At 51.2% G+C, this 16,124-nt stretch overlaps 1 protein-coding gene across 4 annotated transcripts in view; it reads right to left on the bottom strand.

Annotated features, from left to right (window-relative positions):
• The window catches only part of ARHGAP39 (Rho GTPase activating protein 39), a 101,673-nt gene that overhangs the window by 85,047 nt on the left and 502 nt on the right, over positions 1-16,124 (bottom strand). The window contains exon 2 of one of the 4 annotated variants that reach the window (XM_069956955.1): positions 6,903-7,052. The exons of the other annotated variants lie outside the window; for them this stretch is intronic. The gene's annotated coding sequence lies outside the window, so the exon portion shown is untranslated. The remainder of the gene's footprint in view (positions 1-6,902; positions 7,053-16,124) is intronic. 4 annotated transcript variants of the gene reach the window in all.

Here is a 16,124-nt window from a genome sequence, read left to right as displayed (position 1 = left end):
ATAACCTGCATCTCACCGCCCAGCGTAACCTTCCCGATATCCCTATAACCTGCATCTCACCTCCCAGCGTAACCTTCCCGATATCCCTATAACCTGCATCTCACCGCCCAGCGTAACCTTCCCGATATCCCTATAACCTGCCTCTCCCCGCCCAGCGTAACCTTCCCGATATCCCTATAACCTGCATCTCACCGCCTAGCGTAACCTTCCCGATATCCCTATAACCTGCCTCTCCCCGCCCAGCGTAACCTTCCCAATATCCCTATAACCTGCATCTCACCGCCCAGCGTAACCTTCCCGATATCCCTATAACCTGCATCTCACCGCCTAGCGTAACCTTCCCGATATCCCTATAACCTGCATCTCACCGCCCAGCGTAACCTTCCACGTCATGACACACACTGTGAACAAGCACACGCCAATGACAGATGAACTTCAGAGACTAAGGAGGCAGAGCACAGAGCGTCTAATGGCTTTCTACTCTTTAATTGCCCTAATTTTCCTAAGCTTTGGCTTCCTATTCTGTCATCAGTAAAAGGAGGAGGGATTATGGGTGTAAATACGGTTATTAGAGACAGAAGCATTACACGGCCCTGGTTATTACACAGGATCTGTCAGAGCAGGAGCAGAGGCAGCAGCTGATCCTCCAGGGCTCTGTCTTCCTTACGGGCTGTATATTATTCCATCCCTGGGATCTGGTGAATCTGCTGTCTCGGTCGGTGTGACCTGTGAAATGTCAGATATAAGGCAGCAGAATGTATCAGACCTCAAACGTGAGGATGGCGGCTCCATCTCTGCTGACGATTCCCATCACTACAATCATCATCAGCACAAATGCACATCAATAAAATCCAATGAGCCGGGCTAGGAATCGCCATTCCTCAGCCTGTATGATGCATGACTCTCTAAACGGCATTAACCCCTTCCTGCTGATGGACATAACTCTAAGCCTATTGCTTTTTCTTAAAATGGTTAAACAATTAGGTCTAGTGAATTCAGCTTCCGTGCAAAGATCCTGCCAAAGAGACTAGTACTGGACACAATCCTGAACTAGCCCCCTAACTTTTACCCCCTATATGCAACATCAATAGCAAATGAGACATCAAGGTGGTCATACACCCTGCAGAGATTATAGTGAATGCAGATGGGTTACTATAACAGCCAGGGGACTAACTAGGCCTCCAGATCTGCCAGATCAGATCTGTCTGTATGCTTCAGGCATGGCATCCTGCATGGGTGTCCAACCACTGCCTTCCAGCTGTTGCATCTGTTGAATCTTAATGCACTATGCTGAGGGCTGATTTATACAGTACCTCTATTATAGACAGCATGTGGAGGAGAAAAGGTTACCTTCTTCTGAGCTGAGACGGAAGCTCTTTACATGTATATGGACACTGCAGATTATGTGTAGGTTTACAGCGTGCAGGTGCACAGTGTATCTCTCACCTGAACACAGCACATGGCATGCCCCACCTCCACTTCATCTGTCTTGTTGTCTCCCTCACTACAAGCTGCAAACAGCAGAATGCAAAGAAGGGAGCCACCTAGTAACCAAGATTTTAGAGCTGTTTTGGGGGGCGTAAGTTGTCCTTTTTGGTAAATGGACCGATTTACAAAAAATGTTATGAATCACATCGCAGGATATCACATAGGGGGAAGGACACAGAGGAATAACATAGGTATACAGTAACCTGCGCAGTCCTCTGAATATTGGCTGGATGGTTTTAGAGGTTTTGCATTTACTTGGTTTCACCAGGAAAAACCACAAGGTCAATATCCACAGTTCTGTAATTTCTTTACCTTTGTACGAAATAGTCAGTGATTCTTTGGTGACTGGTATAGTGCCGAGGGATTGGCAAATGTAGTGAAAATTTTCAAAAAGGGCTCTAGGACTTCCCCAGGTAACTACAGGCCAATAAGCTTAACGTCCATTGTGGGGAAACTATTCCAGGGGCTTATAAGGGACTACATCCAGGAACTTATAGGGGGTAATAGTATTATAAAGGATAACCAGCATGGTTTTACTAAGGGTAGAAGCTGTCAAACCAACCGAATATGTTTCAATAAAGTGGTGAGTAGAAGCCTGGATAGGGGGCGGCTGTGGATACAGTGTACCTGGATGGAGGTGGGGGCTGTGGATATAATGTACCTGGATGGGGGTGGGGGGCTGTGGATATAGTGTACCTGGACAGTGGGAACAGCTGTGGATATAGAGTACCTGGATGGGGGCGGGGGAGCTGTGGATATAGTGTATATAGATAGGGGGTGGCCATGGACATAGTTTACCTGGATTTTGCAAAAGCATTAAGTCTATGGAAGATGTGCAGAGGTTACAGGATGACTAAGGGCCCTTTTACACAGAAAGATTATCTGACAGATTATCTGCCAAAGATTTGAAGCCAAAACCAGGAATGGATTTGAAAAGAGGAGAAATCTCAGGCTTTCCTTTATTACCTGCTCTCTGTTTATAGTCCATTCCTGGCTTTGGCAGATTATCTGTCAGATTATCTGCCAAAGCCAGGAATGGACTATAAACAGAGAACAGGTAATAAAGGAAAGCCTGAGATTTCTCCTCTTTTCAAATCCATTCCTGGTTTTGGCTTCAAATCTTTGGCAGATAATCTGTCAGATAATCTTTCCGTGTAAAAGGGCCCTTAGACTCACTGAGTGTTTGGGCGGCCACATGGCAAATGAGGATCAATGTGGATAAATTAAGCTATGCACCTGGGTACTAATAACCTGCAGCATCATATGTCCTAAGGGGGAGTAATAACCTGCAGCATCATATGTCCTAGGGGGAGTAATAACCTGCAGCATCATATGTCTTAGGAAGAGTAAGGGCCAAAAGAGAATGAACATATTCACTCTTTGAGGAGAGAGCAGAGGCACACACCAAACCCCACTGAAGCAATAGGACAGGCAGAATCTCAATATATGATTAATTTATTTAAATACATAAATGGCCCTTAAGGGGTACTCCGGGCAAAATCTATTTTTAATATGTTATTACAAAAGAAAAGTTATACAAATCCCTAATGGTGCATTTACACGTAACGATTATCGTGCGAATTTGCGCGATAACGATCGAATTCGAACGATAATCGTACGTGTAAATGCAGCGAACGATCAAACGACGAACGACAAATCGTTCATTTTGATCTTACAACATTACAACTTACAACAGTCGTTCGCCGATTTTACCTATGTGTGAGATAGGCTTAAGTGATTGCAAAACAATTTTCCGTACGATGTATCGTGCAGTCTAAACGCTGATCGTTATGAAAAAAAAAAATCGTTACTCCGACATCGTTAATTGTACGATCGGGCCAATTATCGTTTCGTGTAAATGTAGCATCATATACACTAATTATGGGAAATGCACACATGGTGCTATTTTCTCTCAACTTAGTAGGTCAGGCAGGCTCACTTCCTCTAAAAAAAGGTGACGTCACGTCTCAAGGGTCGGGTCCAGCAGGGGGCGCATGTATGCATCTATGTAGATGTATCAGTGCCTTCTCCCTCTCTGTGCTGGCTGACACTGACCCCGCTGTGGAGGCCCCTCCCACCCAACTAGCTCACCCTGCCACCCGGTCAGCGATACCCCAAATAGGTCTGAGCCCCCCCCCGTCCTGTGCAGGAGCTCTCACCCGCCGCTCGTTCCTGGCAGGGTGAGCGCTCCTGCCCTCCCCATCCAGCCGCCCGTGCTCTGAGCCGCCCGGTCCTTTGCAGGAGCGCTCACCCGCCATTCGCTAGTGGGCATCGGGGTGAGCGCTGAGGCGAAGCGAGGACAGCCTCTGTGCCCCACTGTGCCTCAGCGCTCACCCCGACGCCCGCTTCTGCTCCTGCGCTGTGGGTATCTGAGAGGGGACAGGTTGATGCATACGGAGGTGCAGGATCGCTCACAGCACCGCGACGGGGCGGCAGGTGATCGCTCCTGCAAGGGACCGGGCGGCTAGATGGGGAGGGCAGGAGCGCTCACCCTGCCGGGAGCGAATGGCGGGTGAGCGCTCCTGCACAGGACGAGTGGGCTCAGAGCTAGTTGGGGGAGCGCTGACCGGGTGGCAGGGTGAGCTAGTTGGGGGGGGGGGGCCTCCACAGGGGGTCAGTGTCAGCCAGCACAGAGAGGGAGAAGGCACTGATACATCTACATAGATGCATACATGCGCCCCCTGCTGGACCCGGCACTTGAGACGTGACGTCACCTTTTTTTAGAGGAAGTGAGCCTGCCTGATCTACTAAGTTGAGGGAAATTAGCACCATATGTGCATTTCCCATAATAAGTGTATATTAGGGATTTGTATAACTTTTTTGTAATAACATGTTAAAAATTTTTTTTGCCCGGAGTACCCCTTTAGAACAATTATGTGCAAAAGACGTTCCAGGTAAACACCCCCCACCCCCAAAAGACAAGGGGGCACTGCCTCCACCTGGAGAGAAAAAGGTTCACTATCCGGAGGCGAGAAGCCATTTACCATGAACAGTGTCTCTGTCGAACAGTCACCCCAGGATCTGGTCACAGCAAAAACAGTGAATGCTTCAAAACAGGACCAAAATAACATTAAAGGGCACCAAAAATCTCAAGTATTCCAGTACTTATCAGCTGCTGTAAGTCCCGCAGGAAGTGGTGTATGCTCTCCAGTCTGGAGAACAGAAGAGGTTTTCTATGGGGATTTGCTACTGCTCTGGACAGTTCCTGACATGGACAGAGGTGGCAGCAGAGAGCACTGTGTCAGACTGGAGAGAATGCACCACTTCCTGCAGGGCATACAGCAGCTGATAAATACTGGAAACCTTGATACTTTTTTTAATAGAAGCAAATAACAAATCTCTAGCACCAGTTGATTTAAAAGGGAAAAAAATTTTTGGTCAACAACCCCTTTAATGCATATGTATAGAATGTCCCCATCATCCATCCCCTCCTTGGTTGAACTTGATGGACGTGTGCTTTTTCAGCCATACTAACTAAGTAACTTTGCAAATAGGTGCCAAGTCACAGTAAAACATGGTGGTTTGCATTTGGTAATTGACCACACAGTACAGTACAGATATGTGTGAAAATGGAATTAGGGTCCACAAATGAAGCATATGCTGAAAAACTTCTGCAGATTTTACAGAATAAATTCACTAAGTAAGTCAAAATCTGCAGCGTATCCGCCATGTGTGAACACAACCTCACAGCACGTATTGCAACTGCTGTTCAGGCCATTACAATGTGTGGACTGCAGTCAGTTGTCTTTTTGACAGGCGTTCCATTGACACATTCCATTCACTTGTGTGGGGTACAGATGGCAGAGAGCTGGTTCAGGCATCGCTGGCATCTGTCCTGTCACCGCTCTTTTCATTCTCTAAGTAATAAATGCAGAATTCTGTGGGGGACCCTGTTAAAGGATGGGCATCCATTACAATTTTATATAGTGCTAGGATTAAAGAAAATGTAGAAAAACGAATGCAGGATTTGCAGTTTTCACTGCTTTTTACTTTTCAATAACATCAAAAGTGAAAATCCACTTTTATAGTAGATTTTACCTTCCCCTCTGCAATAAGCCGAGATGCTGCGATTTATAATCCGCACCGCAGGTCAATATCCGCACCGAGTTTATGCTGATTTGTTTATTTTCTGTAGAAGTGTGTAAAAGACACCTTCTACAAACCCCATCCGCTGTAATGCAGTACAGATTCCCTCCACTGCATAGGAACTGTATATGCCGCGTGTGAACACACCCTGAGCGTGCTGTGTGTTTTAGGTCGCACTGTGTATTGAGGTGTGCTCGAACAGGATTTTGCATCAGTATTTGTAAGTCAAAGTGCAGCGCGGTCCGGATCTTTCCATGATATGTTCCCTGTGTAGGCTCCATTCCTGGCTTTGTCTGATGCAGAAGTGATACTAGACGTAACCACGTCCACCTCACCAAACTCAAATGGTCTACATATATAACTATAAAAGACAGAAACCGCTCCATGGTAAGAACCTTCCAGCTCAATAACAAGGGGAGATGTCAGGAATGGTGCAGGAAGAACAGGTGTTTTATGCCTTTCTTATTGGAATCTGCAGCTGTTGTCCTTGTGGTTTCCCCCCCCCCCCCCCCGCCGCAGTCACAATGGAGCGGTCCACTGACTACTACACACACTGCAGGAGCTGCTGGTCACTAATCAGCTGATTACACACAGCCGTGGCAGGCGACATATGCTAAAGAGTGAGAAACTGCACATAGAGTCACAAGCCATCACTACAGAATAGTAACAATGACAATAAGCAATACAGTTACAATACTAATAGTTACTTCTCATCTCTTCTGCTTTAGCATGGCTGGTTTTTCCATAGACCTTATTGAAAGGACATGTGCAGACCCCCTGCAGTCAAATGTGTTAAGACCCCGTTAATACAAAGTCGGGGGATTGGCATACCCCGACTGTCCATGCACTTAGTAAATATTTAATCCACACAAAATTTTAAAAAGTCAATAATTTTTGTTTATGAAAAGTCTGTGGAAATTATTGTACGTCTGCTGTAACCCTACACGCACTGAATGCCTGCAGGGTGGGGAACATAGCTTATATTTATGACCTTTCATTTTTTGCCTGAATCCAGAAATGTCACCAGTAATTTAATGGAGGAACGGGCCCTAAAGGTCAGGAGATGCTCGCTGCAGTGAGGTATACGGCTGGTACCCGGCAGCGTGGTGTATACAAGGCGAGCGGCACACCCAGCACCCCCGCCACACTCACATTACAGCCACATTCATCAGTGACGGGACTGCTTGTAAATATATTATTGATGGGCAGCCACATACAGCTCATCTCATGGTCCGGGGGTGAGGGACAAGTCTACAAGATCCTTACTGCGTGTTCATCTACACATACAGGATAGTAGGGATACACAAGGCCCAGCAGTGCCACAATACCTGTAAGGCCTAGCTGCGGCTTATATGATATACTGATCCCACTACAGTCGTCGGCCTGGACATCTAACTCAGCTAGTCCTCTAGCCCCTGGTCCTCCTCAGCAGAGAATGGAGGATCTAGGTCTGTATTTTGGCCTTCTGAAACCAATTCCTAAAGTGGACACAGAAGTAACAATCAATGCTAACAATCCATATGGACATTAATACTCGATCTGGTGCTAAAAACTGGAAGACGTAACATCTGCACTTTAACATGGGGATTGTTCACACCTATGGTAATGCTTTCTTTCGCTCTGTATCCGTCAGATTTCTATCATGGTGGTCCAGGATTCTTAAAGGATCCAAATGAAAACTTCATGTTGTGAAAACTTCGGATGTGAACAGGGCCGGGTCATTGGTGGCAGACATTACTACCATCTGAGAAAAGCAGAGTGCTAATATACCCAATACACCAGCTTAGATTACAAGAAATATCTGTTCATGAACTTCACTTTCCCACAAAAAACATCAGCACACTGGGGAATTTCTGCAGCCTGTTCACACACTGCATCCTTATTGTGGCTTTTTCCACATGTTCCATAAATGTATAACAATCTTTAAAGTGGCTTCCAACTATAGTCTAGGTACAACATCCCCCTTCCCCAGCCATTCGCATATGCTACATAGTAAGGTCCCCAGTGCAATGCTCCCCCAACGGGATTGTGCTCATAATCTGCATCATATAGCAATGGGGAGGACTCAATGGCTCCAAAATATCAGAACTGCTACTTGTGCTACTGCCTCTAGTATAATAACCAATAGAGAGACTTAGGGCCCTATTCCACCGGACGATTATCGTTCAGATTATCGTTAAATCGTTCAAATCTAAACAATAATCGTTTGTTTGAATAGCAGTTAACAACTAACGACCGAACGAGAAATCGTTGATCGTTCAATAAGACCTGGACCTATTTTTATCGTTGCTCGTTCGCAAATCATTCGCATTGAATAAGACATCGTTCGGTCGTTCGCAGTAGTGACAAAGGCAATAGCGACGACAAGACGACCGCTAGAACGGTCATAAGTAACAATTATCTTTTCATGTAAATGGGTGAACTATTTCAGGTCTTTCGTAATAGCGGTCGTTTGGATCGTTTATCGTTAACGATTATGCAAACGATGCCACCATACATGCAGATTGTCACATCAGCCATCAGTCTGTCTGAACAGGAAACACTTTTGTAAAGCATCAGCTGTGTGAACAGAGCCTATATGGACTCTCAGCTGTGTGAACAGAGTCTATATGGTTTCTCAGCAGTGTGATCAGAAGATATACAGGTTCAAAGGAGTCTATACGGGCTCTAGTAACACCTTAGAAAGCTGCATAAGTTTTCATCACAAGAAGATACAGAGGACTGGATGAGCAGTATAATGTGCTGAATATGTTGCCATCCAATACGCAGAGGGCATCACCTCGATGCAGGGTGGGCAGGACTCCTGGCACACTAGGGCAGTGCAGATGCCAGCTCACAATGCTTCACCATGTGCTATACAGAAATAACCAAAATGACAAGAATTGCAGGCAGTGATAACACGGAGACTGATCTCTGAGACAGGAACATGCAGAACGTTGCAGCCCCTGGAGATGATCTGCATGGTGACCCCAGAGATGGGAATAGCCAGGGCTATAACATTACACGCGTCTCTCAGATTGCACACACGGCGGCTCCTCCCTGGGCTCTGTCCTTATAGCAGTGATGCTGGGAGCGGAGCTGTGTACACTGCTGGGTATCACGCTGCCAGCACCATAGGGGGGGCTCATGTTATTTATACATCAAGGGAAATAAGAAGTGGTTTATGAAACGTATAATAAAGGTCTCATTGGAAGCATTTAAAGCCTCAGATGCAGCCCGATCCCCTCGCTCGCTGTGATCGCACTGGAGGAGCCTCTCGGTGGCATCACTGCAGATAAACATGTGCCCTGAATATCAAGCAGCCCCGGCATCTGTGTCACCTAATCCAACCTGTCACAACACAGAGAGATGAGCCGGCTGAGCCCACATCATAACAGCAGTGTGAATGAGGATCACAAGCCTTAGCAGGAAATCCTCCTTCGTAATGTCCCTCAATCTGCGGCCCCCGCACCTCCTGGGAGAGGCCGCAATGTGCTGCAGCAGCAGCCGCCATCAGCAGAGTGTGGGGCAGGACCACCGCTTGTGTGGCCTGCCCCCCATATCACACAATCATACCCAAAGTGTGATATGTCCAGCCTGAGCCAGATCTTATATAATAGTCCATGCCTCACGTGTGATATGCAGCAGCCATCAGCAGAGTGTGCGGCAGGACCACCGCTTGTGTGCGGTACCCCCGATATCATACACATAGTCCATGAGTCATATGTGATATGTCCAACCTCAACCAGCAATGCTGGAGACAATATGGAGACAAGTCTTGGGCCTCAGCTCTTATATACAGCGCTCTGGAATCAAGGGCACTTTATAAAGAAATAATAAAAATCACTATATGGAGACAAGTCTTGGGTCATAGTTATATGGACACTCCATATTACTGCCTGTTGGTGTAGGATAGGATGAGCTGGGGGGGGGGGGGGGGGTGACTCCATATTACTGCCTGTTGGTGTAGGATAGGATGAGCTGGGGGGGGGGGTGACTCCATATTACTGCCTGTTGGTGTAGGATGGGACGACACTCCATATTATTGCCTGTTGGTGTAGGATAGGATGAGCTGGGGGGGGGGGTGACTCCATATTACTGCCTGTTGGTGTAGGATAGGATGAGCTGGTGGGGGGGGGGGGTGACTCCATATTACTGCCTGTTGGTGTAGGATAAGGAGAGCTTGGGGGGGACGGGGGGGGGGGGGGGGGGGGACTCCATATTACTGCCTGTTGGTGTAGGATAGGATGAGCTGGTGGGGGTGAGTCCATATTACTGCCTGTTGGTGTAGGATAGGATGAGCTGGTGGGGGGGGTGACTCCATATTACTGGCTGTTGGTGTAGGATGAGACGACACTCCATATTACTGCCTGTTGGTGTAGGATAGGATGAGCTGGGGGGGGGGGGGGTAACTCCATATTACTGCCTGTTGGTGTAGGATAGGATGAGCTTGGGGGGGACGGGGGGGGGACTCCATATTACTGCCTGTTGGTGTAGGATGGGGTGAGCTTGGGGGGGACGGGGACTCCACATTACTGCCTGTTGGTGTAGGATAGGGTGAGCTTGGGGGGGGACGGGGGGGGGGGGACTCCATATTACTGCCTGTTGGTGTAGGATAGGATGAGCTTGTGTGTGTGTGTGTGTGTGTGGGGGGGGGGGGGGGGTGTGACTCCATATTACTGCCTGTTGGTGTAGGATAGGATGAGCTGGGGGGGGGTTGACTCCATACTACTGCCTGTTGGTGTAGGATAGGGTGAGCTTGGGGGGGGGGGGTAACTCCATATTACTGCCTGTTGGTGTAGGATGGGACGACGCGCCACATTACTGCCTGGTGGTGTAGGATGGGATGAGCTTGGGGCTTGGTGACTCCATATTACTGCCTGTTGGTGTAGGATAGGATGAGCTGGGGGGGGGGGTGAGTCCATATTACTGCCTGTTGGTGTAGGATAGGATGAGCTGGTGGGGGGGGGGGTGAGTCCATATTACTGGCTGTTGGTGTAGGATGAGACGACACTCCATATTATTGCCTGTTGGTGTAGGATAGGATGAGCTGGGGGGGCGACTCCATATTACTGCCTGTTGGTGTAGGATAGGGTGAGTCCATATTACTGCCTGTTGGTGTAGGATAGGATCAGCTTGGGGGGGACGGGGGGGGGGGGACTCCATATTACTGCCTGTTGGTGTAGGATGGGATGAGCTTGGGGGGGGGGGGGTGACTCCATATTACTGCCTGTTGGTGTAGGATAGGATGAGCTTGTGTGTGTGGGGGGGGGGGGGGGGACTCCATATCACTGCCTGTTGGTGTAGGATGGGGTGAGCTTGGGGGGGGACTCCATATTACTGCCTGTTGGTGTAGGATGGGGTGAGCTTGGGGGGGACGGGGGGGGGGGGGGGACTCCATATTACTGCCTGTTGGTGTAGGATAGGATCAGCTTGGGGGGGACGGGGGGGGGGGGACTCCATATTACTGCCTGTTGGTGTAGGATGGGATGAGCTTGGGGGGGGGGGGGGTGAATCCAAATTACTGCCTGTTGGTGTAGGATAGGATGAGCTTGTGTGTGTGGGGGGGGGGGGACTCCATATCACTGCCTGTTGGTGTAGGAAGGGGTGAGCTTGGGGGGGGACTCCATATTACTGCCTGTTGGTGTAGGATGGGGTGAGCTTGGGGGGGACGGGGACTCCACATTACTGCCTGTTGGTGTAGGATAGGGTGAGCTTGGGGGGGACGGGACTCCATATTACTGCCTGTTGGTGTAGGATAAGGTGAGCTTGGGGGGGACGGGGGGGGGGGGGGGGGGTGTAGAGTCCATATTACTGCCTGTTGGTGTAGGATAGGGTGAGCTTGGGGGGGACGGGGACTCCACATTACTGCCTGTTGGTGTAGGATAGGGTGAGCTTGGGGGGGACGGGGGGGGGACTCCATATTACTGCCTGTTGGTGTAGGATAGGATGAGCTTGTGTGTGTGTGTGTGGGGGGGGGGGGGGGGGTGACTCCACATTACTGCCTGTTGGTGTAGGATAGGATGAGCTGGGGGGGGGTTGACTCCATACTACTGCCTGTTGGTGTAGGATAGGGTGAGCTTGGGGGGGGGGGGGTAACTCCATATTACTGCCTGTTGGTGTAGGATGGGACGACGCGCCACATTACTGCCTGTTGGTGTAGGATGGGATGAGCTTGGGGGGGACGGGGGGGGGGGGGTGACTCCATATTACTGCCTGTTGGTGTAGGATGGGATGTTGCCATCGGCCATATCCACGTTTTCCTAGCAGGCCTAGGGTGGCATCCAACTTCTGCAGCCACATGGAATAAAATGACGAACAGCACCGCCCCCACTGATCACATGACCCCCTCACCGTATCCCCACCAATCACATGACCCCCTGTACCATATGCAGCAGAAGACCGGCTCTTGCCAAAAATTGGCTGAGCAGGCTTCTCCAAAATAAACGACACATCGGAGGAAGCAGCGAGGAGCGGACCCCATCAGCGCGGCAGCGAGGAGCGGACCCCATCAGCGCGGCAGCGAGGAGCGGACCCCATCAGCGCGGCAGCGGACCCCATCAGCGAGGAGCGGACCCCATCAGCGAGGAGCGGACCCCATCAGCGCGGCAGCGAGGAGCGGACCCCATCAGCGAGGAGCGGACCTCATCAGCGCGGCAGCGAGGAGCGGACCCCATCAGCGCGGCAGCGAGGAGCGGACCCCATCAGCGCGGCAGCGAGGAGCGGACCCCATCAGCGCGGCAGCGAGGAGCGGACCCCATCAGCGCGGCAGCGAGGAGCGGACCCCATCAGCGAGGAGCGGACCCCATCAGCGCGGCAGCGAGGAGCGGACCCCATCAGCGAGGAGCAGACCTCATCAGCGCGGCAGTGAGGAGCGGACCCCATCAGCGAGGAGCGGCCCCCATCAGCGCGGCAGTGGCGGGGATCAAGGCAGAGCGGAGCGGACCCGACCCCATCAGCGCAGCAGTGGCGGGGATCAGGGCAGCAAGGAGCGGACCCCATCAGCGTGGCGGTAGTGGGAAGAGCGCCAGCGAGGAGCGGACCCCATCAGTGTGGTAGTGGCGGGGATCGAGGCAGCGAGGAGTGGACCCCATCAGTGCGGCAGCGAGGAGCGGACCCCATCACAGCGGCAGTGGCGGGGATCGCGGTATCGAGGAGTGGACCCCATCAGTGCGGCAGCGAGGAGCGGACCCCATCAGCGCAGCAGTGGCGGAGATGGTGGCAGCGAGGAGAGGACGCCATCAGCGTGGCAGTGGCGGGGATGGTGGCAGCGAGGAGCGGACCCCATCAGAGCGGCAGCGAGGAGTGGACCCCATCAGCGCAGCAGTGGCGGAGATGGTGGCAGCGAGGAGAGGACGCCATCAGAGCGGCAGTGGCGGGGATGGTGGCAGCGAGGAGCGGACCCCATCAGAGCGGCAGTGGCGGGGATGGTGGCAGCGAGGAGCGGACCCCACCAGCGTGGCAGTGGCGGGGATGGTGGCAGCGAGGAGCGGACCCCATCAGAGCGGCAGTGGCGGGGATGGTGGCAGCGAGGAGCGGACCCCATCAGCGTGGCAGTGGCGGGGATGGTGGCAGCGAGGAGCGGACCCCATCAGAGCGGCAGTGGCGGGGATGGTGGCAGCGAGGAGCGGACCCCATCAGCGCGGCAGTGGCGGGGATGGTGGCAGCGAGGAGCGGACCCCATCAGCGCGGCAGTGGCGGGGATGGTGGCAGCGAGGAGCGGACCCCATCAGCGTGGCAGTGGCGGGGATGGTGGCAGCGAGGAGCGGACCCCATCAGAGCGGCAGTGGCGGGGATGGTGGCAGCAAGGAGCGGACCCCATCAGAGCGGCAGTGGCGGGGATGGTGGCAGCGAGGAGCGGACCCCATCAGCGTGGCAGTGGCGGGGATGGTGGCAGCGAGGAGCGGACCCCATCAGAGCGGCAGTGGCGGGGATGGTGGCAGCGAGGAGCGGACCCCATCAGAGCGGCAGTGGCGGGGATGGTGGCAGCGAGGAGCGGACCCCATCAGAGCGGCAGTGGCGGGGATGGTGGCAGCGAGGAGCGGACCCCATCAGCGTGGCAGTGGCGGGGATGGTGGCAGCGAGGAGCGGACCCCATCAGAGCGGCAGTGGCGGGGATGGTGGCAGCAAGGAGCGGACCCCATCAGAGCGGCAGTGGCGGGGATGGTGGCAGCGAGGAGCGGACCCCATCAGCGTGGCAGTGGCGGGGATGGTGGCAGCGAGGAGCGGACCCCATCAGAGCGGCAGTGGCGGGGATGGTGGCAGCGAGGAGCGGACCCCATCAGAGCGGCAGTGGCGGGGATGGTGGCAGCGAGGAGCGGACCCCATCAGAGCGGCAGTGGCGGGGATGGTGGCAGCGAGGAGCGGACCCCATCAGCGTGGCAGTGGCGGGGATGGTGGCAGCGAGGAGCGGACCCCATCAGCGTGGCAGTGGCGGGGATGGTGGCAGCGAGGAGCGGACCCCATCAGAGCGGCAGTGGCGGGGATGGTGGCAGCGAGGAGATGGCGACATTTTCACGTTTAAAGTCCCAAACTCCTCTGAACAACATTCTCCATCCCCGGAGCCCCCAAAACTACTGACCGATCCATCCACATCCTCACCACACAGGAAGCCGACATATTAACCCTTCCCTCCCCACACACAAGATGCTGATGTTATGTCATATTAACCCTTCCCTCCCCTCACACACATATAAGATGCTGATGTTACCTCATATTAACCCTTCCCTCCCCTCACACACATATAAGATGCTGATGTTACCTCATATTAACCCTTCCCTCCCCTCACACACATATAAGATGCTGTTACCTCATATTAACCCTTCCCTCCCCTCACACACATATAAGATGCTGTTACCTCATATTAACCCTTCCCTCCCCTCACACACATATAAGATGCTGTTACCTCATATTAACCCTTCCCTCCCCTCACACACATATAAGATGCTGTTACCTCATATTAACCCTTCCCTCCCCTCACACACATATAAGATGCTGTTACCTCATATTAACCCTTCCCTCCCCTCACACACATATAAGATGCTGTTACCTCATATTAACCCTTCCCTCCCCTCACACACATATAAGATGCTGTTACCTCATATTAACCCTTCCCTGCCCTCACACACATATAAGATGCTGTTACCTCATATTAACCCTTCCCTCCCCTCACACACATATAAGATGCTGTTACCTCATATTAACCCTTCCCTCCCCTCACACAAATATAAGATGCTGATGTTACCTCATATTAACCCTTCCCTCCCCTCACACACATAAGATGCTGTTACCTCATATTAACCCCTCCCTCCCCTCACACACATAAGATGCTGTTACCTTATATTAACCCTTCCCTCCCCTCACACACATAAGATGCTGTTAACTTATATTAACCCTTCCCTCCTCACACACATATAAGATGCTGTTACCTCATATTAACCCTTCCCTCACACATAAGATGCTGATGTTACCTCATATTAACCCCTCCCTCCCCTCACACACACATAAGATGCTGATGTTACCTCATATTAACCCTTCCCTCCCCTCACACACACACAAGATGCTGATGTTACCTCATATTAACCCTTCCCTGCCCTCACACATAAGATGCTGATGTTACCTCATATTAACCCCTCCCTCCCCTCACACACACATAAGATGCTGATGTTACCTCATATTAACCCTTCCCTGCCCTCACACATAAGATGCTGATGTTACCTCATATTAACCCTTCCCTCCCCTCACACACATAAGATGCTGTTGTTACCTTATATTAACCCTTCCCTCCCCTCACACACACATAAAATGCTGTTACCTCATATTAACCCTTCCGTGCCCTCACACACATATAAGATGCTGATGTTACCTCATATTAACCCCTCCCTGCCCTCCCACACATATAAGATGCTGATGTTACCTCATATTAACCCCTCCCTCCCCTCACACATATAAGATGCTGATGTTACCTCATATTAACCCTTTTCTCCCCTCACACACATAAGATGCTGTTACCTTATATTAACCCTTCCCTCCCCTCCCCTCACACATATAAGATGCTGTTACCTCATATTAACCCTTCCCTGCCCTCACACACATATAAGATGCTGATGTTACCTCATATTAACCCTTCCCTGCCCTCACACACATATAAGATGCTGATGTTACCTCATATTAACCCCTCCCTCCCCTCACACACATATAAGATGCTGTTACCTCATATTAACCCCTCCCTCCCCTCACACACATATAAGATGCTGTTACCTCATATTAACCCTTCCCTCCCCTCACACACATATAAGATGCTGATGTTACCTCATTAACCCCTCCCTCCCCTCACACACATATAAGATGCTGTTACCTCATATTAACCCTTCCCTCCCCTCACACACATATAAGATGCTGATGTTACCTCATATTAACCCCTCCCTCCCCTCACACACATATAAGATGCTGTTACCTCATATTAACCCTTCCCTCCCCTCACACACATATAAGATGCTGTTACCTCATATTAACCCTTCCCTCCCCTCACACACATATAAGATGCTGTTACCTCATATTAACCCTTCCCT

This window comes from Dendropsophus ebraccatus, chromosome 2 (genome assembly GCF_027789765.1).
Source record: "Dendropsophus ebraccatus isolate aDenEbr1 chromosome 2, aDenEbr1.pat, whole genome shotgun sequence".
Taxonomy (NCBI): Eukaryota; Metazoa; Chordata; class Amphibia; order Anura; family Hylidae; genus Dendropsophus; species Dendropsophus ebraccatus.
The sequence above is the reverse complement of the archived record's forward strand: the minus strand, read 5'-3'. Positions and strand labels throughout refer to the sequence as shown.